Raw genomic sequence first — 24,559 nt, 5'->3', positions numbered from 1 at the left:
GAATTCTTGCGTCTCGAAAAATCGGTGCCTAGTCTTCTGGGATCTCAGCTGGTAACTTTTGTTTAATGTTACACATATTTTTATCACACTAAATAACAGTGATAGGAAATATCATTTTAATTTTGTCGAATCTGTGATAAACATGGACCAGTTGATGCAGAGAGCGAAAAACTATAGTTTTTGTTTTGGCCCGCACAGGAATCACAAAATATTTTGAGAGTTCTCACATCGCTATCTAGTAGGTAATAGAGTTGTGTACAAGGTTTTTTCCCAACATTTTCTGGATACGAATAGAATAACACTTTCACCTGTTGATAAATTATATGTTTAGGCCATAAATTGAAAGTTGTCGCTTGTAATAAACATCATCAGTAGTAATGTTTGGTAATAGTAAGTTCTTCATGTAATCCAGTGCAACAGCATGGAAGTATTTTAAAACTTTACCCTTCTTTTTAGCTTCGTTTTTACGGCTGTAAAAAACTGCAGCTCTATTTTTGTGCACCAAACGTTAATTATTATGGACCATGCCATCGAAACAAGGCGGTCAAGTCAAAACTAATTTATTGTCTTTTTTTTTCTAAATTGTTTCTTTATTTCAGAAAAAATTTCTGTTCCTACATTAATCGAATTTATTACGTATGTAGATGTTTTTGAAAGTCCAAATCTGAGCGGGTTTTTATCATAAGTATTTCGATTTGCTGTTGAATGCATCAAATAATAAATTATTAAATATTTCAACAAATTTTGCAGTGTTATTTGCACTGTTAATTCGCCTGTACCTTTGGTTGTCTTGATTGCTGCAGTAATGGAATTACTAAAAAGTATCGCAGACTATTCATTTTTTTAAAGGGATTTGGGCTTATATGCCGGTCTGTTAATTTAAGCAAGCATCTGCTCTTCATCGATTTTTTTATCTAATTCATACGTTTGAATTATGTCATCAAACGAGTTAATTTTGTCTCCATAAATAAATTCATTATTCCATAGTAAATTGTTTCTGATATTTTTAATAAGATGTGGGACATCAAAAATGTTAAATGCATAAACTTTTTTGCCATTAAAAAAAAGGGAAAGTCTATTGAAATCCCTAAATGTTTGTACAATGTTTGGTTTGTCGACATTTGATCACAAACGATAGCCTTGGGCAATAAACCGTTCTCAAATCGTTTGTTAATTTCAAATTTTCAGCCTTTACATTGGCACTTGACAAATAATATGCTATTGGCATTTTCCATGGCTTGTAGAGCCCCCCTCACAACAAAAACAAGAACATATTTAGCAATTATTTTCTTTCTATGGCCACCTCCATAGTCCTAAAGCCCTATAAAATCTAGTGTCTTCGAGTACTCTAACTACTCTACTCTCTCATACACTACTCTACTCATTTCGTAGAAGCTTACCTTCTACGCACGCCCGTTCTACAAAAGAAGAATGCTCGAATATTGTTAATCTTTCTTTAATATTGTTGAATATTTCCTTTCAATTTTTTTTTAAATATCGATTTTAAGATCGATTGATTTTGTTGCAAAATATTTTGAGAGTTCTCACATCGCTATCTAGTAGATAATAGAGATGTACAAGGTTTTTTCCCAACATTTTCTGGATACGAATAGAATAAGATAAATTATGTATGTAAATAAGCGACAACTTTCAATTTATGGCCTAATAAATTGAAAGTTGTCGCTTGTAATAAACATCATTAGTAGTAATGTTTGGTAATAGTAAGTTCTTCATGTAATCCAGTGCAACAGCATGGAAGTATTTATAACTTTACCCTTCTTCTTAGCTTCGTTTTTACGGCTGTAAAAAACTGCAGCTCTATTTTTGTGCACCAAACGTTAATTATTATGGACCATGCCATCGAAACAAGGCGGTCAAGTCAAAACTAATTTATTGTCTTTTTTTTTCTAAATTGTTTCTTTATTTCAGAAAAAATTTCTGTTCCTACATTAATCGAATTTATTACGTATGAAGATGTTTTTGAAAGTCCAAATCTGAGCGGGTTTTTATCATATTTCGATTTGCTGTTGAATGCATCAAATAATAAATTATTAAATATTTCAACAAATTTTGCAGTGTTATTTGCACTCTTTAATTCGCCTGTACCTTTGGCTGTTTGATTGCTGCAGCAATGGAATTACTAAAAAGTATCGCAGACTATTTATTTTCTGAAAGGGATTTGGGCTTATATAACGATGCCGATCTGTTAATTTAAGCAAGCATCTGCTCTTCATCGATTTTTTTATCTAATTCATACGTTTGAATTATGTCATCAAACGAGTTAATTTTGTCTCCATAAATAAATTCATTATTCAGTAAATTGTTTCTGATATTTTTAATAAGATGTGGGACATCAAAAAATGTTAAATGCATAAACTTTTTTTCCATTAACAAAAAAGGGAAAGTCTATTGAAATCCCTAAATGTTTGTACAATGTTTGGTTTGTCGACATTTGATCACAAACGATAGCCTTGGGCAATAAACCGTTCTCAAATCGTTTGTTAATTATTATGGATTAAACAAATAATTTTAAATTTTCAGCCTTTGCATTGGCACTTGACAAATAATATGCTATTGGCATTTTCCATGGCTTGTAGAGCCCCCCTCACAACAAAAACAAGAACATATTTAGCAATTATTTTCTTTCTATGGCCACCTCCATAGTCCTAAAGCCCTTCTATAAAATCTTGTGTCTTCGAGTACTCTAACTACTCTACTCTCTCATACACTACTCTACTCATTTCGTAGAAGCTTACCTTCTACGCACGCCCGTTCTACAAAAGAAGAATGCTCGAATATTGTTAATCTTTCTTTAATATTGTTGAATATTTCCTTTCAATTTTTTTTTAAATAAGTATCGATTTTAAGATCGATTGATTTTGTTGCAAAATATTTTGAGAGTTCTCACATCGCTATCTAGTAGGTAATAGAGATGTACAAGGTTTTTTTCCAACATTTTCTGGATACGAATAGAATAAGATAAATTATGTATGTAAATAAGCGACAACTTTCAATTTATGGCCTAATAAATTGAAAGTTGTCGCTTGTAATAAACATCATTAGTAGTAATGTTTGGTAATAGTAAGTTCTTCATGTAATCCTGTGCAACAGCATGGAAGTATTTTAAAACTTTACCCTTCTTTTTAGCTTTGTTTTTACGGCTGTAAAAAACTGCAGCTCTATTTTTGTGCACCAAACGTTAATTATTATGGACCATGCCATCGAAACAAGGCGGTCGAGTCAAAACTAATTTATTGTCTTTTTTTGTTATTCTAAATTGTTTCAAATTTATTTCAGAAAAAACTTCTGTTCCTACATTAATCGAATTTATTACGTATGAAGATGTTTTTGAAAGTCCAAATCTGAGCGGGTTTTTATCATATTTCGATTTGCTGTTGAATGCATCAAATAATAAATTATTAAATATTTCAACAAATTTTGCAGTGTTATTTGCACTCTTTAATTCGCCTGTACCTTTGGCTGTCTTGATTGCTGCAGCAATGGAATTACTAAACAGTATCGCAGACTATTTATTTTCTGAAAGGGATTTGGGCTTATATAACGATGCCGATCTGTTATTTTAAGCAAGCATCTGCTCTTCATTTATTTTTTTTATCTAATTCATACGTTTGAATTATGTCATCAAACGAGTTAATTTTGTCTCCATAAATGAATTCATTATTCAGTAAATTGTTTCTGATATTTTTAATAAGATGTGGGACATCAAAAAATGTTAAATGCATAAACTTTTTTGCCATTAACAAAAAGGGAAAGTCTATTGAAATCCCTAAATGTTTGTACAATGTTTGGTTTGTCGACATTTGATCACAAACGATAGCCTTGGGCAATAAACCGTTCTCAAATCGTTTGTTAATTATTATGGATTAAACAAATAATTTTAAATTTCGAAGTGTCTAGTCGTCCGCTAAACGGATGAATAAAATAAATTAGTCGTCCGATTACCGGATGAATAAAATAATTTAATCGTCCGATTATTCGGATTAATAGATAACCTTTTAACACTAAAGCTAGTTGGGTTGGACTAAAGCAAAGGGGGCGCAGGACTTAGAAAATTTTTGATGGAGTTGGTGTCATTATAACACCTATTTATTATTATTTTATCGTAAAGATTACGCTTTTCTCTAAAATCAAAAATGGCCGAGATATTCGCCCTTAATTCGTTAGGTTAGGTTTAGGTTAGGTTAGCCTTTAGGTTAGGTTAGGTTAGGTTTCTTAAAAAAAAACTACACAGAAATAGGAGCCCCGCAAAGCGGGGCTCCGTCGACGCGCAAAAAAAAATCAAGTTTAGGTTAGGTTAGCCGTTAGGTTAGGTTAGGTTAGGTTTCTTAAAAAAAAAAACTACACAGAAATAGGAGACCCGCGAAGCGGGGCTCCGTCGACGCGCAAAAAAAAAATCAAGTTTAGGTTAGGTTAGGTTTCTTAAAAAAAAACTACACAGAAATAGGAGCCCCGCGAAGCGGGGCTCCGTCGACGCGCAAAAAAAAAATCAAATACCAACGTGTGCCCTCCTCCCCCCACAAAAAACCTATAATACGTGCGGCAGTTCTCTAAAGAAACCCCGATAACCTAACTATATAGATAAATAGATGTTATCGGACGATTAAATTATTTTATTCATCCGGTAATCGGACGACTAATTTATTTTATTCATCCGTTTAGCGGACGACTAGCTTTGTCCTTTAAATTTTCAGCCTTTACATTGGCACTTGACAAATAATATGCTATCGGCATTTTCCATGGCTTGTAGAGCCCCCCTCACAACAAAAACAAGAACATATTTAGCAATTATTTTCTTTCTATGGCCACCTCCATAGTCCTAAAGCCCTTCTATAAAATCTTGTATCTCCGAGTATTCTAACTACTCTACTCTCTCATACTCTACTCTACTCATTTCGTAGAAGCTTACGGGCGTTTGTCCACTACAAGGAATTTTACGGTCCGGCATTCCGATTTTTTACGGTCCGGTATGGCACGCAATTAATCTAAATACTAGCTTGTGCACTATACGTAATTTTACTGTCCGACATTTTACTTTTCCCTATTCCGGATGGTTTTTTGAGTTTACGAGTCGCTGTAGGTATAATTGTTTTCGAATGCCCACTTGCTTGGATTTTACTGTTTTTACTGCATATGCCAATTGAAAGCAAGCTCTTGTTTTACTTTCTTTTAGTTGGCAATGAGATTTGTGAAGTCGGTATTGTTATTTTATATACATTGACCAAGCATTGACCTATAATTATTATCTAAGTAAGTGTTGGTAAGTTAAAGTTCAAGTGGGAATAGCTTTAGCTCCTCGTCACCGATTAAAATAAATAAGTGAAACACGCATTTTAAATCTCTTACGGAACTTTACTTTTTATTATAACGAAGTACATAATATAATATTTCACCTTCTATATTTTTTACTCGTTTCTTTTAAAATGCAAAAACAATCATTTATGATAGCATAATACCGCCAAACTTCCTTGAACTGTACCGCACTGATCCGAGTAAAGACGGACAGGTGCACAAGCAATTCATCGGTTTTTTCATGCCACACCGGACCGTAAAAAATCGGAATGCCGGACAGTAAAATTCCTTGTAGTGCACAAGCGCCCTACCTTCTACGCACGCCCGTTTTACAAAAGAAGAATGCTCGAATATTGTTAACCCTTAAATGCACAGATTTATTTATTGTGATAAGAAAAATATATGTATTACATATAGGGGTAACAAATACGGGAAAAATAGTAAAAAAAATATTTATGTAATTTTATTATATATATTTATCAAAAATCGTATGGTATCATTTTTGATACAACATGCATTTAATACCTCATCAAGTATTCGCGACCCTTAGATTTCGGGTTTTTGTTATGGGGTTTTCTATTTTCAAGAATAATGAAAACCGTTTGCAAAGTAATAAATTATTTATTATAATTAAATGTGGAACTTATTAAAACAATCAGAATTTTTTTTCGAACACAGAAAAACTTTGCATTTTTCACATTTGATGCTACTTAGAAGCTTACACCCTGGCATCATACACCGCATGCGATTATCCATGCGTATTTGTTTGTGATCAGTACCATCGTGTATAATATCTGCCGATGGCATTACCTGAAGGGTATTCCTCCGTTTAGGAGATGGTTCCTCTATAGTACTGCTACTACTTGGTCGACCTCGTGCAGGTTGGGTGTGGGTTTTATATTTACATAGAACATCTGCAAGTTCTGTTCTAAATTCTGCTAAATTCAATATATTTTTCGCAGCTATGTTTTTTTTATAGCATACCTGTTTATATAAGACCCACGAATTTATAACTGTCAAGTCAAGAAGGTGATGGAATAGCCTAATATACCACTTCCTACTTTTCATGCGGATTCTGTACCTGCCCAAGTACGAGTCCATTAAATCCACACCGCCCATATGGGCGTTATATTCTTTCACAACTTTTGGACACTGTATAAATTTCTTCCTCTTCTCAACCTTATCATAGCGTTCAATGGTGGATACAGGCTCAGCTCCCACATAAGTAGACAGCAACGTCACTTGTCTATTGTCTTTCCAACTTACTGAAGACAGTCTTTCTTTAATATTGTTGAACATTTCCTTTCAATTTTTTTTAAATATCCTATCGATTGATTTTGTTGCACTTTAGGAATATGTACAGGTCACGGATTGTTTATATTTGTCAATAAAGCTTTTTATCATTAGCAGAAGTGCATGATCAGCTATGTTTTTTGTTCTTTTTATTCCATTATCTTCGAAACCAAAAAGTATTTTTTTGGAAATACAAACCGCTCATCAAATATTAAAGATCGTATTATTGTTTTCCTCAGGTACCATTTTGATAAATTTTTCCAAATGTTTGATTATGCTGTTATTAATCCCAGGTGACAAATTCACACCGCTTAATAATTTTTGTAAAGATCTTTTTGTTCGTAATGAAAATAATTTCTCCAATAAAGCATAACCTTTGCGGCTCTGTTTTAGTATTGGCACATAATTTTCACACCTTCGTTTTTTACCACTTTGGATTAACTGCATTTTTGTAAACATTGCAGCAGGTTCTGGCAAATTTTTCAATGAATTTTAAGAAATCGCTATTTTAATCATTCAATTTTTTGCATTGGTTCTTTAACTTTAACAGTTTCATTTTGAGCTTGATGTTATCAGATTGATATTTCAATTTCTTGATTTTTTAAATTCCCATAAGATGATAAGAATTTTGTTTCACTATGCGGGCAAATCCGCGGTGGAAGGTGTGGTATTAAAGTTTATTATTAAAAAATAATTCGCTTATATTATAAATAACTTTCCATTTACTATGCGGTAAAATGAAGAAATTTATTTAAAAACTGTCTCTTTGGGATTATTTGGCCGTTGTTATTTTTTTGGCCTTTTTTGCGTAATTATTTATGCGGATATCCATGTACTTTTCCAATACACATTTTATTAATTGAACTATATGGTTATACATTGGAGACTGATCATACTGATGGAAGTTTATCTCATCAAATAGTTTTAGTCCGAGAAAATGTCTCATAGTTTTTGTAATAAATTGGCATTTAAATGTTTTTTTACTTGCAATAACTGACTTGTCAATGACAATAATTTCAGCAACGATTCTGCCTTTTAAAAATTTTGATCATTTCTGTACTGGGTATAAGAATACTTTCATTGTCTCTCAACTTAATGAATTCGATATCTTCACCCCAGTAATGCTTATTACTTTTCACACTACCCTCACTTTCACATACCTGTGATGCAAACTCGGACATTTGACTGAAATCTGCAAATAAGTCATTTAATAGATTATCTTCTTTATTATCATCTACATCGCCGTCATTATCAGAATGCGGTGCTACTGTAGTAATATTTATTCGATCGACAGCTGAAGAGCAACTAAGACTGCCACATTTTCTAGCGCTACACAGTTTCCATTGTCAAAATCCTTCAGTTCTACGTGGGCAATTATATTTTTATAAATTGATTGAAACTAACGCGCTGTTGGGTTGTTTTTTTATTTATAATTAAAATGTTATTACACCAATTACATTAATTATAGCACATTACATAAATTATATTACATTACCAAAAAATAAAATAAAATCAAATAACAATTTATAAAAAAAAAACAATAATTGATTGCTAGGATTAAAAAAAATTACATTCAAAATTTTTCACAAAAGCTTAAGCAAGCCGACATCAATGAGCAGTGGGCACCATCTATCCGCAAACAGATCGCATGCTGGGTTGTTTTTGGCCTCCTCAACATATGGACGGATGCGGCGGTAGATAGATTCGCAACCATGTCCACTCATCTGTGAGTTATTCAGTCTGTGCTCCATCGTGAAAAACTCGTGCCGAAAAAATGAATATAGAAACAGTAGCGGCTGCTGCTATATACTTAATTATACAATTGACTATTGTCTAAAAAATGTTTCGATGTTTCCCATTTAGTAAAGCTTTTATCGCAGATCATGAAAATTTTCAATGCCACCTGAACAGCATATGCCATTTGGTTCTTTTTGCCATTTGAAAGCATTACAAAATTGACAACATACCACCATACCTCCTATAATGGCGAATTTAGAGTAATCAATTCTGGGTGAGTACGAATAACCTGATTTCTATTTGTTCGCCTATGAAAGGTTTTCCATCTCCGTCTCAATTTCTGGGTATTCTATCGACCTTGACATCATTCTATTGATTGTATGTGCAACTCGATCGGCATTTAGCCGAGACTGGCGTTCGTCTGCAGTTTCTTGTTGACGAATATCCCTTACTCGTTCTCTCTCACTTAATAAATAATTTTCCTCTCTCTGACGGTTTGCTCATAGTTTTCTCTAGCTCTTTGTAATCTTTGTCGATATTCATCATCATTTTCAAGAAGTCTTTTATTGTTGTGTCGCAATCGACAAGTCGTTAATCGAAATTCACGATCGATACTACTTTCCAGCTCCCTAGACCGCAAAATTTGTTCTCTTTGAGAGCTCAGGCGAATTCCGTATCAGTGAAAGACTCAGATTCACGTCTATCAAGTGCATGAACTTCACGATCGGCAGTTAGACGCACTTCTCGTTCGTCGTCTGTCTTCTGAGATCGAGCATTAGCGAGATCGAGGAACAAAATGAATGTTTTGGTCGAACGAGCCTCAACATTGAAAAAGCTGTGCTCAGGCTGCTCAGTATATGTTCGGCTCCGTCATTCTTCACGTGTCCGTGTAGCTGCTGCTGCCTTTATAATCATTCACTGTGCCATGAAGAAGAAGAGAAAACCACCGAGGTGGTGGATGAGAGAAATGTATCGTCATCGAAGAAACAACTCGGTTAATATAATTCGTGAATTGACTTTCGAAGGAGATAACAAACCATTTAACAACTTTAAAGGAATGCTAAGGATTTATTAAAAAAAAGATACACATATGCGTGCGGCCATATCACCGGAGTTACTGATAACTCTAAGATTTTTAGCTACAGGAGATTCCTATACTAGCTTGCAATACATGTTACCTCTTTTAAAATCACGGTCATTCTGTCTGCGTTTATGGTATTTGAAAAATACAATGCAATAGGCTGCTTCCATTTTTTCTTATGCCAGCCAACATAAAAACAAGGGCTTTACTGGCAATTTGGGAACTTCTTCCATGATTGCCATGGTCTTGGAACCCCTGTATTTTATCCCGACTTGCATCATACCACAGATGTTTTCTAATTGACATTTCGTCAAACGATAGTATACAAATATTATCGTCATCACTTTGCTTATCACCCATTTTTTTTAATGACTAAAATATTTCTTTATTGATGCCAGGTTTGAGTGGTACTCTATTTAGCAATTTATTTAAACTGTTTTGACTCGGTAAAGCAAACATTCTTCTTAAAAGTCTGTAGCAGGAAGGTTTTCCATCTCCGTCCCACTTTCTGGGTATTCTATCGACCTTGACACCATTATATTGATTGTATGTGCAACTGGATCGGCATTTAGCCGAGACTGGCGTTCGTCTGCAGTTTCTTGTTGCCGAATATCCCTTACTCGTTCTCTCCCAGTTAATAAATAATTTTCCTCACTCTGACGGTTTGCTCATAGTTTTCTCTAATCTTTGTCGATATTCATCATCATTTTCAAGAAGTCTTTTATTGTTGTGTCGCAATCGACAAGCTGTTAATTGAGATTCACGATCGATACTAACGGGTCCGCCAAATAGTTTTTTTTTAAATGTTATTAAAAAAAACTATTAAATATTTTTTAAAATTTATTTTTTTATTTGAACGTACAATCCTTCCGGTTAATGATGGAAAATAATTTCATTCAAATAGCTGCCTCGGCTTCTGCAAGTCGATCGCAGGCCCACTTAGCGAAGTGAAAACGCATTGGATGGCCAGTTCGCTTCAACTCCTGAACCAATTGGATTTTGTACGGCGTCATACCAAGGTCTTTACGCAAAATTCGTCTCAATGATGTCTCCGAAATATCCAATTGTTGAGAACGACGGTGAATTGATGTTGATGGCGTTTCACGAACACTTTCGGCCACAGCAGCAATATTCTGGGGTGTACGCACTGTTTTTGGCTTTTCACGCGTTGGTTTATCGATGAGGATGCCAGTTTTTTTCACAAGGTAACGAACATACGGAGCTGACGGTGCTTCATTTCTTCCAAAAGCTGTACGCAATTTTCGCACACATTCTGCAACATTACCATGATTTTCAAAGTAATGTCGCAATATTTCCCAGCGTTGTTCAAGCGTATACACAACCATATTCGTTCAGCGGAAGGATAAAACTAATTATCTGTCAAAATAGACGAGCTAAGTGTTGCCATTCACGAAATAAGCACTAGTTGAAAAAAAAAGTTAGATGGCGGACCCTGTACTTTCCAGCCCCCTAGATCGCAAAATTCGTTCTCTTTGAGAGCTCAGGCGAATTCCATATCAGTGAAAGACTCAGATTCACATGATAGTGCATGAGCTTCATGATCGGCAGTTAGACGCACTTCTCGTTCGTCCTCTGTCTTCTGAGATCGAGCATTAGCGAGATCGAGGAACAAAATGAATGTTTTGGTCGAACGAGCCTCAACATTGAAAAAGCTGTGCTCAGGCTCAGTATATGTTCGGCTCCGTCATGTCTTTACGTGTCCGTATAGCTGCTGCTTCCTTTATAATCACTGTGCCATAAAGAAGAAGAGAAATCCACCAAGGTGGTGGATGAGGGAAATGTATCGTCATCGATGAAACAACTCGGTTAATATAATTCGTGAATTGACTTTCGAATAAGATAACGAACCATTTAACAACTTGAAAGGAATGCTAAGGATTTATTAAAAAAAAGATACACATATGTGTGAGGCCATATCACCGGAGTTACTGATAACTCTAAGATTTTTAGCTACAGGAGATTCCTATACTAGCTTGCAATACATGTTACCTCTTTTAAAATCACGGTCATTCTTTCTGCGTTTATGGTACATATTTGAAAAATAAAATGCAATAGGCTGCTTCCATTTTTTTCTTATGCCAGCCAACATAAAAACAAGGGCTTTACTGGCAATTTGGGAACTTCTTCCATGATTGCCATGGTCTTGGAAGCCCTGTATTTTATCCTGACTTGCATCATAGCAAAGATGTTTTCTAATTGACATTTCGTCAAACGATAGTATACAAATATTATCGTCATCACTTTGCTTATCACTCATTTTTTTTAATGACGAAAATATGTTTATTGATGCCAGGTTTGAGTGGTACTCTAATTAGCAATTTATTTAAACTGCTTTGACTCGGTAAAGCAAACATTCTTCTTAAAAGTCTGTAGCAGGAAGGTGATTTTTTATAAATCACTAAAGCCATTATTTTCTGTTCAAGTATGTATCTTCTGCCTTTTGGTTTTTTCGGGCCATTTTGTAATCGGCTCTGTAGTAATACTAATGAAAGGAAATGATTGGCCTCACTATCCGGTAAGTAAAGTAAAACAATAATTGTTTACATTACTTTTTATTGAGAAAAGAGTTTTTAAAATATTACAATCCATAAAATTTACGAAAAATCAAAGTCTTCTTTAGTAGAGTGTGCTTAATATGCTTGAGTTAGAAAAATCATTACTGGGTGAATTAATTTGATCTGGTATGTTAGATGACTGTGGAGTGTGGACGTATCAGTGGCGTTTGTTAAGATGTCGCAAAATGTTGAGTTTGATAGCCACCCTGGTAGTTGTTATTCGGATAGTAGTAGCCATGAGGTTGATGCAATTCTGTTAACCCATTGAGCCCCAAGCGGCCCGATCGGTCCACGACACAATAGATTTTCTATTGTGTCTGTGGTTCCGGGGCCTGAGTTATTAGACAAGGAGTATGGCAAACTCCCATAGGACTCTGGGCCTGATCGTTACACTGATGATTCATAGGGGATAAAATAGATAAAAATATACAGATTCTATAATTTTTTATTTTAAAAAGTAACTTTGTTTCGTCGGTGGCAAAAATTAATTAATAAACAAAAATAATGACTTCCGAAAGAAAGTCATTTTACACTTTATTCTAATGGTTTTTGAAGCCGGCTAGATTTTTAAAAGTTTTTTTTCACACATCAAATCAGTCTTGAATTAATATAATCAAAATATAAAAAAAAAAAAATTGTTATGTTAAAATTGTTACCATTTTTTTTTAAATTATTAAACATAGTCATCCGTTAAATCCCTTAAAATGTCTTCATCATTTTTGTAATAACTTCCTCATCGTACAGGTACTTCTTTAATATTTTTAGATCTTTTAGTGTTTTCTTTTTGTATGTCAATTACTGTATTTAATGGTATTTTTTTACACTTACGTAGATTCACTGCACATCTTGCGTTTTCTAGATTTTCTACAGAAATAATTTAAATTTTCTTATCTTCGACTCTTTTCTCTTCCTTTTTTTCTAACGACTATGAATTCACTAAATATTTCTTCTGTTCCTATATCAGGTAAGTTATCTATTGGCTAGAGAGCTAGCGCAAAGCTACCTGTATGTATTTGACCAGACCTGGATTTTTGTGTGTTGATTCCCCTATACCTACTATACATGAGATGAGGAGTCACTAAGCCCAGAGTGGTGGACGGGGCGGGCGCTCAGGTAAGACAGGTGGAAATTTTTGGCGAACTTTGAATCCATTTGAGCACGTCTGCCATTTTGAAATTTGAAAATAGATTATTATTATTATCGGAAAATAACAATGGCAGACCATTATCACGCGGATAACATTCTGGCAGACACTTATGAAATGCTGAAAAAAATACAATTTTGAGAGTAATTGACCAGATCTGCCATTCATATATTTTATTTATTAGGGTCTTCAAAACTTATTTTCGAAACGGCAGACATTTTCATTGCGTACAGACTTCAGCAGACAACAAGACTTTAAGTACAGACTTCAGCAGTCAACAAGACTTAGCTACTATATGGTCAGATGTATATATGTATTACGTTCCCTGACCTTACATCAATGATTTACTTTATTAATGTTTTTATGGTCATTTACATTTAATTTGGACTAACTATGGAATAAAATTTATAATTTGATGATACAAAACTAAATACATTCGTAAATAATCTCAAATATAAAGTTGTGTTGCAAATAACAAATAATATCATCATTTAAATATTTAGTTTATTTCTTTATTTAAGAAACAATTAACAATTACACAACAACGTAAAAAACACGCATGCATTTATATTTGCTTCCATTGAAATGTTCATTCATCATCACTATCGGAATCATGTATGGCGTTGTGTGACTCGTCTTCATAATCCATTGAATCGGATTCTGTAAAAGTAAAACGTAAATTATATAATAAAAGAAATGAGTAAAGTCAAAAATAATTAATTATATAATAATTAATTTTATAAAGTTGCGGGTTTTTTTATTGGGGATACCAGGTTTGCCATAAGAAACCTTAAAAATGATCCTAAGATTTTTCTCTATTCTCCCCGACAGTTCTATTCACCCCGTTTGACGGTATTGTATTGTATGCGGTAGTAGATGCTGACTATAATTTTATACAGGGTGTCCCAAGAAGTATTTTTTTTTTGAAATTGAACTAAATGTTACCACCTTGCTTTCATTCCATCAAAAACTAATAGGCCGCCTTCAGATATGTTGTTCCTGATGGATTTGAATAAATGAGGAACGTCATAAACTATATAAATTTTCTCATTATTTACTGTATAAAAGTAACATTCGATAGGTTGTCTAGAAAACTTTTTAAACTTTAAAGCGCCTACGTTTGTGGGACCTTGATCATAGGCAGTCGCGATAGTTTTGATAGCATTTTTTAGAATGGCTACTAATTTCTCCGAAGCTATTGAACCCTTCACAAAGTAGTGTGCAAATGGCTGTTTATATTTTTGGTGAACTCCTCGTAATAATAAGACTTGCCTTGTCCCTTGAATCCCTGGAATGTCCGTGTTCTCCTATCTTGATAGCCACAACTTTATCATTAGCTGAATTTAAGATAAGCCTTTTTTTAAAGACATCTCGTCCAATAAAATAACACATTTTATCTTTACACGATAATTCCCTGACCTTTCTTTTAACATGTTCAATTATTGACTGATTGAAAACGAGCATTTAAATTTATTTTACCAAGAACAATCTGCATAGTTCTCGGAATAGGTAAAGGTAACAAATGTCTTAAATACCTATATAATTTCGGCGACTTTTTATACATGCCTATAGTTAAGGCTTTCTCATTATCCGACCATCGTCTGCCACACGAAGATCAATTTTGATTTTTGATTGCTGAAACCATCATCGTCTTCAGCGCTTTAGATTGAATGTTATCAAACATTTTCGCCTTTTCTTTGACTTTTCTTATTGTTGAATTTTAAAAGTTCAACCCTCTTCATAAGTTTATTTTTTTGTGGAGTCAAGGATTCACTGTTTGATGTCAATGGTAGCTTACTCCTTTTTCGTACTACTGAAAATAATAACATAAGTTTAATTTCTATTGGCCGACAAAAAATATTAATATTCAGTCGTAATTGAAAGATTGGATAGATACAAACACACACATGTTTGATATTTTAAAAACTGAACGAGTCAGTGTAATTGTACAATTACACTACTACTATAATTGTATAATGTGTACTTTTGGTTCCAATTTAATTATATTTTTCCTCATGTTCTCGCGAACAGACGTCTTTTTTATCAGATTGCTGCACGCTGAGCACTGCATTTTATGTTTTTATTAATTAATTTTAGGTGTAACTTTTAAAATGTTTCTAAAGAATATTGAAACACTATCTCCAACAGTAAAAGTAAAGCTGTTGAGTGTAGTTATATTTTTCCTCATGTTCTCGCGAACAGACGACTTCGTCTTTTTTATCAGATTGCGGCACGCTGTGCACTGCATTTTATGTTATATTAATTAATTAATTTATTAGGTGTAACTTTTAAAATGTTTCTAAAGAATATTGAAACACTTTTTTGCTTCGTCGGACCATGGTCGTGGCAATGTATGCGAGCTGTGTATTCATCGGTCGGCCTTGTGATCTTTATTCTTGCAGTTTCGAAAGATAGAATGATTTTTTTAGTCTGATTCTTAATAAGTATAATATTATTTATAAATATTTTGCGTCTTTCTCCATCTAAAACCTAGCCTCCGAACGATCTTCCTTAGTGAAGAAATGCCACCCCCAAAGTTAATACTACCTTTCAACACTTCAAATAACTTTTTTAATGTCGGAAATGTATGCTGAACCAAATGGAAGTTGTAGATAGTTCGCCTTATCACTTATTGGTCAAAACTATCTACTGTCGATTTTTTTGTTAACCTTCATCGTCATCGTCGTCATCAAAAAGATATTAGGGCTGCGGCCCGCACTGGCGTGTTTTAAAACTCCGCGTGCCGCGAAGTATGCTACCCTTGGAACTTGTCTGCCATTGTGAGCAACGTATGCCTCACCAGATACTCGGGCCTTTTTGATAATATTGAGTTTATATGAATGTTCATTTTTATTTCGCTTTTTGGGTGCTGCCGTAATTATTTCCTCATAATCAGAATCAATATTATTCAAGGTTTAATTCCGTTTACAGATTTTATCTACCACGAGCGAAAAAAGTTTTTTATTTCCACAGTTGACAAATCCTACACAGTCTTTGCCATCAAAATGTACAAACTTATGAATCGCCATCTCATCAAAGGGCACAAAGTAATTGACGCTCAGAATTTTTTACAATATTAGCTGCATTGAGAAATTTAATAGCTTGAAAAGACTCCTTGCAAAATCCTGGGTTGGCATCTACACACTGATACCATCTAGATAATGTACGTGTGTGGGGAAGGCATGTGTCAAAATACAGGGTGGGCCGTAAATAAGTGCACTTAAAAAAAAAAATTATATTAAAACAACTGTAGCGCTTTTAAATGAAATATTTATTTTAAATTATACAAAACGAAATGAATTTTATTTTTTAAAAATTAAATCATCCAAATGTTGTCCATTTCGCCTACAGCACTCTTCCAATCTGACTCTGAGATTTTGGAACATTTTTGTCAAAAGTTGCGGAGTGATTAAGCGGATTTCTTCTTCAATGTTCGCTTTTAATTCAGCCGTCGTTGAAGGATTATTAGAGTACACCTTACTCTTGAGGTAGCCCCATAAAAAGAAATCCGGTGGCGTTAAGTCAGGGCTCCTGGGTGGCCAAGCAATATCACCCCTCCTCGATATCAACCTTCGAGGAAACATTTCTCTTACGACCTCCAGAGAGTCGTTACTTGTATGGCAGGTAGCGCCATCTTGCTGGAACCAGGTAACAGGTACAGGTGTGAATAGTGTAACCACTCGATTCTTGCAGTTTTGGAGCTAAAAAATCTCTAAGCATCGAAACATAACGCTCTGAATTAACAGTAACATTACGCCCGTATCGATCTTCATAAAAATACGGCCCTATGATCCCCCACTTGGCTATTCCGGCCCAAACGGTCACTTTCGGAGAGTGTAACGGTCGTCCATGTTTTAGGCGTGGATTTTCTGTTCCCCAGTATCGACAATTTTGTCGATTAACAAATCCGTTGACATGAAAATGAGCTTCGTCTGAGAAGATAATGTTATTGAAGTGAGGGAATCTCCGTAACATTTCTGTTGCGAAATTGAACCGTGAAACAAAATCGGATTCTTTCAAATCTTGGACAATCTGAATTTTGTAAGGGTATAACTTCAAATCATCCCGTAAAATGCGACGTAAAGTCGTTCTGGGTACTCCAAGGGCCGCAGCGCGTTTCCGTGTAGAGCTTCTTGGATCCTCGCGCACAGAAGCTTGTACGCGTTCAATTGTTTCTGCAGTCCGCCTGGAACGTGGGCGTCCTGTAGGTCGAAGTTTTTGCGTTGATCCCGTTGCCTCGAATGTTACGATCCATTTTTTGATTACATTCGTACTTGGACACTCGGTGATGTTGCGTAATCCAAACTTTACCCGAAAAAGCCGACGAACAGTCACGTATGAGCGATTGTTTTCATAAAAGGCGCGAACGCAGAAAGCGCGCTGCTCTCCCGTGAACGGACTCATTGCGATTAAAAATTTAGATTTCGAGCTGCAAGGAGATACCCTCCCCGCGCGTCTCGGTTATTTCGTTCGGGAGTTAGAGCGAAACAAAAAGTGCACTTATTAACGGCCCACCCTGTACTTCCTGACATAGTAGTAGGCTCTAGGGCTAATAAAATAAAGTCAAAGCAAATTTTACTTAGCTCTGGAGAATATTTTTTCGCAGCGGTGTCTTTACATATAACTCCTATAAAATAATCTTATTTAAATAGTTACTAAAATATTTTTTTCCATTAATAAAAGTTGATGTTTTGAATCGTATTCGCTGGAGTTGGAAGATAATGTTTTCGAATATTCTTCAATGTTCTTTATTGGGAATGAATATATGTACTTATAGATAATCTTTTTCATAGTTAGTTTTCCTGAAATTGCTTTTTAGTATCTTCTCGGTTTTAAGACAAAAGTTCTATAGGTCTTTTACAGTTTCCAACCCCAGTGTCATGTATGTCAGCACGTATTAAGAGCCGCTTAAATGCAGCTCTGAATTGCACTGCATTTGGATTATTATTAAAGCCTCCACGGGCTCTGATTATTGAAATTAAATAAGTTGTAAGCTAACGAGTTATATTATGTCTCTTAAAATAATGAAATTTAATATGATATGTTTCTAATTTAACGAGAAATACATATTTTAAGGAGGGATGGTGTAGAATCGCACCAAGCCGAAATAGCGGGTGGCTTCTACTACATTAGGGAAAATTACGTTAACACAAAATCGATGTTCAGAAATAGTGAGCAGCAAAAACAATGCACCACGTACCTTTGAGATGCTGCAGCACTCGATGAATTTGCGTGAATTATCCGATGCGATACACGTGTTTCAATGGCCGCCGCGCGCGCACAGTAGAGGAGCGGCTCGATCGAATGCGGAAGTACAAGTGTCGACTACTGTCGACTGTGTCGTGGTGTATGACAGTTGCAAAATAATTTGACAACCTTTGTTTGCATACTCTGTGCCAAACATCGATAATAGACACCACGATCAATTACACGGTAACGAAACAGATGGTAACTAAAAGGTTTCGTTACGCTTACGTCACAAAGTTTATATTAGTAAGTATCAAAACTCACTGGTAAACCAAATTACTTTTTTTATTATAATGTACTTTAACAGGAACAGTCTTCAAAATCACAAACTTATAATTAGTAATACAAATAAAATCAACGTTTTTCTACGAAAATTATTCCTCTACGTTACTTTATGGCACGTTTCATTGACAGTCAAGCCTCTACTTTGGCACTTTTGTATAAAATATGATATAAAAAATTATGTTTCATAAAACTTTTAAACAATTTAAGTCAGAGTTACTACTCTCTGAAAAGTGGTGGTGATTCGTTCGTAAAATTATTAAATTATTTATTTGTACGAACGAATCAACACTATGAAAATTATTCGATACCGAGAAGTCGATCATGAGAACTATTAAAGACAAAAATTATGACATTTACTCATCACCACATAAGCACACTAAACAAATATCAAATCAAATGATGTAGTAACACTACATGATATGCAAACCCATTTGCTGCACACCATACACTTTGCCATTTCTTGCAGAATGAAACGTTGGCGAGTTTTACAAACATGACATGGAAATGTTCTCGATGACGCATTACGTTTCCCTATTATTATGTTCTGATTCTCAACTTTTACTTGTAATATCTTACTTGGGTTTGATTGGGATTTCAACGTTCTCTTGTAAAATCTTACGCATGGTAAAACTAAAGAGAGAGCTGAGATGTAGAAATTAATTCATCCGATAAAATTTTTATTTGCTGAGATGTAATTTGCTGGTTGGGCATGTTCGGTTATTGCCTGTTATATTTCTGGTATATGAAGGACTGGAATGTTGTCTACTCGTTGGTAATGGTCTGTGCTCGTTGAAGGTGATAAATTTGAAGATGGACGGGGCAGAGCGCTTTCCGCATATGATGAACATGACGATTTTGATCTAATATACGACGTAGGGTATAAAGTAACTTATACATATCGGGTATAGAGTCTACACCAAAATTTTGAACTAGCGCCATCTAGTGGACGGGTCGCAAACTATATAAGTGTAGGTATATATACCTGCCTGCCGGTTATGAGTACTAAATATCATTTATTTTTTCTTCTTCGACTAGTTACCTTCTTAAGACTTATTAATGCCTCTCTTTGTATAGAATCTCCTTCACCACAGGCTTTGTTGGTACCGTCCGTTAATTTATTTGTAGCCTTGCACCAATTATAAGCAAAGAACTTACTGCAAAAATTGTACATAAATTTCTTAATGTCATCTTTATGATTTAGACAATTGATAAAACAGGAATCCACTGACACATCTAATACCAAATTGATGTAAGCTTTTTAATTATTAATATGACTTTTATTTTTTAAAACATGATATGCCACATCCTGTATAGCTGAAAACATTTTATATTCTCTGTCGGATGTTAGATATCTTTAATTTTTACATATTCTCTTTTAGAAATGTATTTGTTTTTCTCCAAATCTTTTCATACAAATAGTTATGACAATTCTTGCAGTTTTTTATAATTGGTTTACATTTTCTTGATAAATAAGCAGTCACATACTCTAGTTGGGCCTTTATGGTAGGATTCCCGTTCTTTTCTCGTCCTAGTCCTCCAAATCAATATGTGCATGGCATACTCGTCGGTAGTTATATATGTACAAGTTCTCTTTTCCTAATATGTCGCTTCCGACATTATAAATCCAGTCTCTGAAGCGTTCTGGCTCTTTATCTGGCTTAGGAAATTTATGCAAAATTTCATCAACAGCATCTGGAAAATAAATAAAAAAATGAATTTAGGAATTACACTTATGATAAAGCTTTTAAAAACCAGAACTAAACTAAGATCTACTTACCACAGTTGGGTACACAACACTTTTTCATGGCATGGCAGCTGTCATTAGTTCAAGTCCGTAAAACGTAACCGGGGTCACAGAGCAAAATACAGAATCGTCGGTGTCGGAAGCGGAAAGCGGTAGGATTGTATAAGGCAGGAATCCTTCGTCCATACATTCAGAGAAGACTGAAGACTTGGCGCGACTGTATGTCATCGTCACACAGAATGCGTATGTGTGCAGTATCGCATTGAAAATATAAATATGTAATTAGATCGTGAAATTGTATCCAAGTACTCTTACAGCTGTTTATATTGTATTAATTTTATTTCGCAAAAACGTTCATTGTTGCTAAAACTTATTATAGGACCGTGCAATTGGCAAAAATAAATATCATTTTGGTTTTGAGTTTTGACATGCTTGTAGTTCAGCTAAGGTTAATGTTATGTAGGCATCTCTCTTTATGTTTATAGACATATATTCCGCTATTGGTTTTATGCTTATCATATTGCTATTAATTTGCTTGGGTATGGGTATCAGTCTGTATAGTTGGTAATTGTCTCGGCTTATCAATGGTATTATTATTTCAAATATAAAATAGTTTTCGGTAATTCTAGCTTTGACTTTTATTAATTTGTAGATTTTATATAGGTCTGTATGAATGTTTTCTATTGGCAATGTGACGCCCTTGGGAATTTGGCTGGATATAATTTGCAGCTCGTCGTGCAATTGTTTTGGTGATAATAAGTGCACATTAATTTGCCCGTGATAAATTTCAGTGGTAGTGTCTAGTAAAGTATCTTGAATTCTACGTAAGTTCTGAATTAAATTGTTGCACGCTATTTCTGATAAAGTTACTTCCTGAATGGTTTCAATTTCAGATTGGATTATATTTGTTTTGTTGTTTAAGATATTTAAATGTCTGTTAAATATTTTGTACTGGGTTTCTATGGTTTTTTCTGTTCGCTTTAAGATGTTTAATTCGGCTTCTAGGACTGATGTTTGTTTCTTCCAAAGTTGGGTTATATGATTTGCGTTATTTTGAATTATTGTCGAGCCAATTTAATAGGCAACATTTGACGTCTATCAATTTTATCTTCGAAGAGAGGTAACCTGCTTAAAAACATCGATTAAAGTGAATTAATCGATACGGATTTGAAACATTTGTCAATCGAATTTATTAATTTATGATGATTTTTATTCACAAGTAATCAATGCATTCGATTCTAGATGTCAAATTTCGATTTTTAGAGTAACGTCTCTGGTATTTAAAAAGAAAAAAGGTTTATTGACACAAAATTGTAGTGACGTCAGTTCTTCAATTCAGAAATTGTATATTATGTTTAGAATGGTTTTATCAGTAAAATGAAATCTTAAAATTACTTGTATCGGTCATTATTATTATAAATATGTAGTCGTAATTGAAAAAAGTTAAGCAAATGTGCAGTTCTAACAAAACGAAATATCATGTTATTCTATGTCGTCGTTACTAGGTTACGTTCTTGAATTTTGTTGAACTGTCAAATGTTGCCTATTAAAATGGCTCTACTATAGCTCGATTTCCTGTTAAAATATTTATGGGGTTTTGTTACCTATGTATAATGAAAGTTGTAGATGGTAGATTAAACCTTTAATCAATCTTCTATTATAAAAGTGGCAACGCCACACCACCCCCCCTACGGAGTGCCGCACCAGCGATGGGGCGCTGAAGTAGCATGGCATCGCATAAACTTTTTTTGCAGGCATCAAATTGGCCCAACAGCTCAGGAGACCAAGGGAAAGGTTTTGCGCCTTTACCGTTAGTAGCCACTATGGCGGTTATTAACGGAGCCTGAAAACGTGCAGCTTGTGGAATGAAACGGCGATAGAAGTTTGTCATCCCAAGAAATCTCCGCTTCCATTGCACGGTTTCTGGTGGTGGAAAATCCAGCAGATTTTGAATGCGATCCTGTTTATTGCTTCTGCTGGTAAAATGTCAGGTGGTCCGTGCCCAAGTAAATTCACATTAGGTACTGCGCCTGCTGGAACCTAAGCAGCCGGGAGACGTGGTATTTCCGGTGCGTTGGGTTGCCTACTTGAGCTTAGTACACGGTTAGCAGTTATGAGCGGTGAAACATAGCATTCGTAGACGTTGTGGGAATGCTGGTCAACAACTCCAAACGATCCAGCTGGTATAATTCCGTCAGCGGCTTGTGGGATTGCTATTTCTGGGAGGTTAAATTTGACTTCTTCTCCTTCGATGGTGGTTGTATTTCCTATGCTCGATAGATAGTGGTACAAGTTATCTGGGATGACTAGGTCTTCAGGCAACAAGTCCTGGCATCTAGAGTAGCCTAGCTTCCGTTCTCCATTATCTAAAGTCAAGTCCATGATGTAGCAATTCAAAATCGTGCACATTGAATGCTGGAACATTGAGTAAGGTAATAAACGCCGGTCGAGTCGTGGATCTATTCCTCTCAGCGCCTCATACGTCCTTTCGACTTGATCTACATATCCGCCGAACTCGAAATTTTGGCTGTATACCTCCTGCATAGGTATTGAGCTCGTGTGCGGCCCAAACATTTACCCAAATATTTTAAACCAAATTAAATTTATTATTTTATTCCATGATTACCAAATGTACTTTGATTGTGCGACACAGCAGGCACATTTAAATTCTTTTGCTTTGTTGTGAAATGTTTATAGTTACCTACTTGACATGATAGGCAGTATAATGAATACTTACGGTTTTGAGTAGCCTCACTTTCTACAAACTCAGTTGTAGCCATTTGTGATGGTGGAATTCTCAAAAATTCTTCTATTTTAGTAAGATCAATTCTGTCTGTAACAAAGCATATATTTTATTTAAATAGGTACATATGACTAATCATTTACAATAAATCACTTTTTATTCCAAATAGACCGCACCGGTAAACACGGTCACGGTCCCGTGCTTTTTTAAACAAGTGAACAACGTTACCTACCTTCTAGAGTTTGTGGCAATATATCGGAGTCGTAAATACTGTCCAAGCCATCGGTGCTTAACGTTATCGTCAATCATGGCTTCCACATTATCGAATGGAGGAGCAGTTTTCTTACCACCTCCGGTACGGTAAAGTTCCGATTGACATGTAGCTGTCTTCTTCCTGACTGTACATTTCAAGCCCTCATTTGACCTCATTTGACCTTTAATGTTTTGGTCGATCTGAATATGCCTCATATCGAGCATTAAATTCGTTTTGAATGCTTTCCCAAGTCGAACCATCACTTTGTATATTCGCCAGCACAGCTTGGTATTTTTGTACAAGTGAGACTAAAATAGCTAATAAATACTTATATAGATAATTAAATAGGTAATAAATACTTATATAGATAATTAATACCAAGACACAGGGCAAACATCTATGTTCATCACACAAATATTTGCCCCGGGTGGGAATTGAACCCACGACCTCTAGCTTGGAACTTGGAAGGCAGGGCCACTACCAACCAAGCCAAACGGTCAGTCAATGTAGTCATATGTAGTCCTAAGTTACTCCTTTCGTCCAACTCGAAGCCTTAATTATAAAAGGGGCACTGAAAAACACTAAACAGCGCTGCAAATGTTCCTGAACGTTGCAGCATATGCTGAGCTGTCTCCTTTTTGTCAGGGTCGTATGACACACCGTAATAAACATAGTTATCGTTTTATTTTTTGATCAGATAAAATTTCAATTTTGACTTGAAGACTGTGGTAATAAGGCTGTTTCTTCTTAACAGAAGCTTGTGCTTGGTTCAGAGGGTTACTGAATTTCATGACCGTAAAACATCTGAGACGTTCCAGTAAACAGTCTTGTAAACAGTTAGCGGCGAAAGATTTCGTTTCATCTGAATGTGGTTGTGTTTTTTATTTCTTTCCAATTCCCTTTCCTTTCTTTGTTATTGGTTCGTTTAGCTTGTTATTGTCTTCTTATTTTTTTCTTTGGTTCTTGGTTCTCGATTTCTGTTTCAAGTGTGTGTCTTGTGTCTTGTCGTGTCAGCATTCATTTTTCTACTGGCTTCCTGCAATTCGGGCGGATTAAAAGCACGACGTTTTTGTCCTTGAATACTGGGGTTCTTTTGAGGGGTAGCACGGACGTCCGCGTTGTCATCGTCGCCTTTTTTAGCTTCTG

At 35.1% G+C, this 24,559-nt stretch overlaps 1 long non-coding RNA gene across 1 annotated transcript in view; it reads left to right on the top strand.

Moving 5' to 3' along the window:
• The window catches only part of LOC149897608 (uncharacterized), a 30,369-nt gene that overhangs the window by 2,637 nt on the left and 3,173 nt on the right, over positions 1-24,559 (top strand). The window lies entirely within an intron of this gene.

Source organism: Colias eurytheme, chromosome 25 (genome assembly GCF_061535395.1).
Source record: "Colias eurytheme isolate Ceu_HAF_F1 chromosome 25, ilColEury1 Martin Lab GWU primary, whole genome shotgun sequence".
NCBI classification, from domain to species: domain Eukaryota; kingdom Metazoa; phylum Arthropoda; class Insecta; order Lepidoptera; family Pieridae; genus Colias; species Colias eurytheme.
The sequence above is the reverse complement of the archived record's forward strand: the minus strand, read 5'-3'. Positions and strand labels throughout refer to the sequence as shown.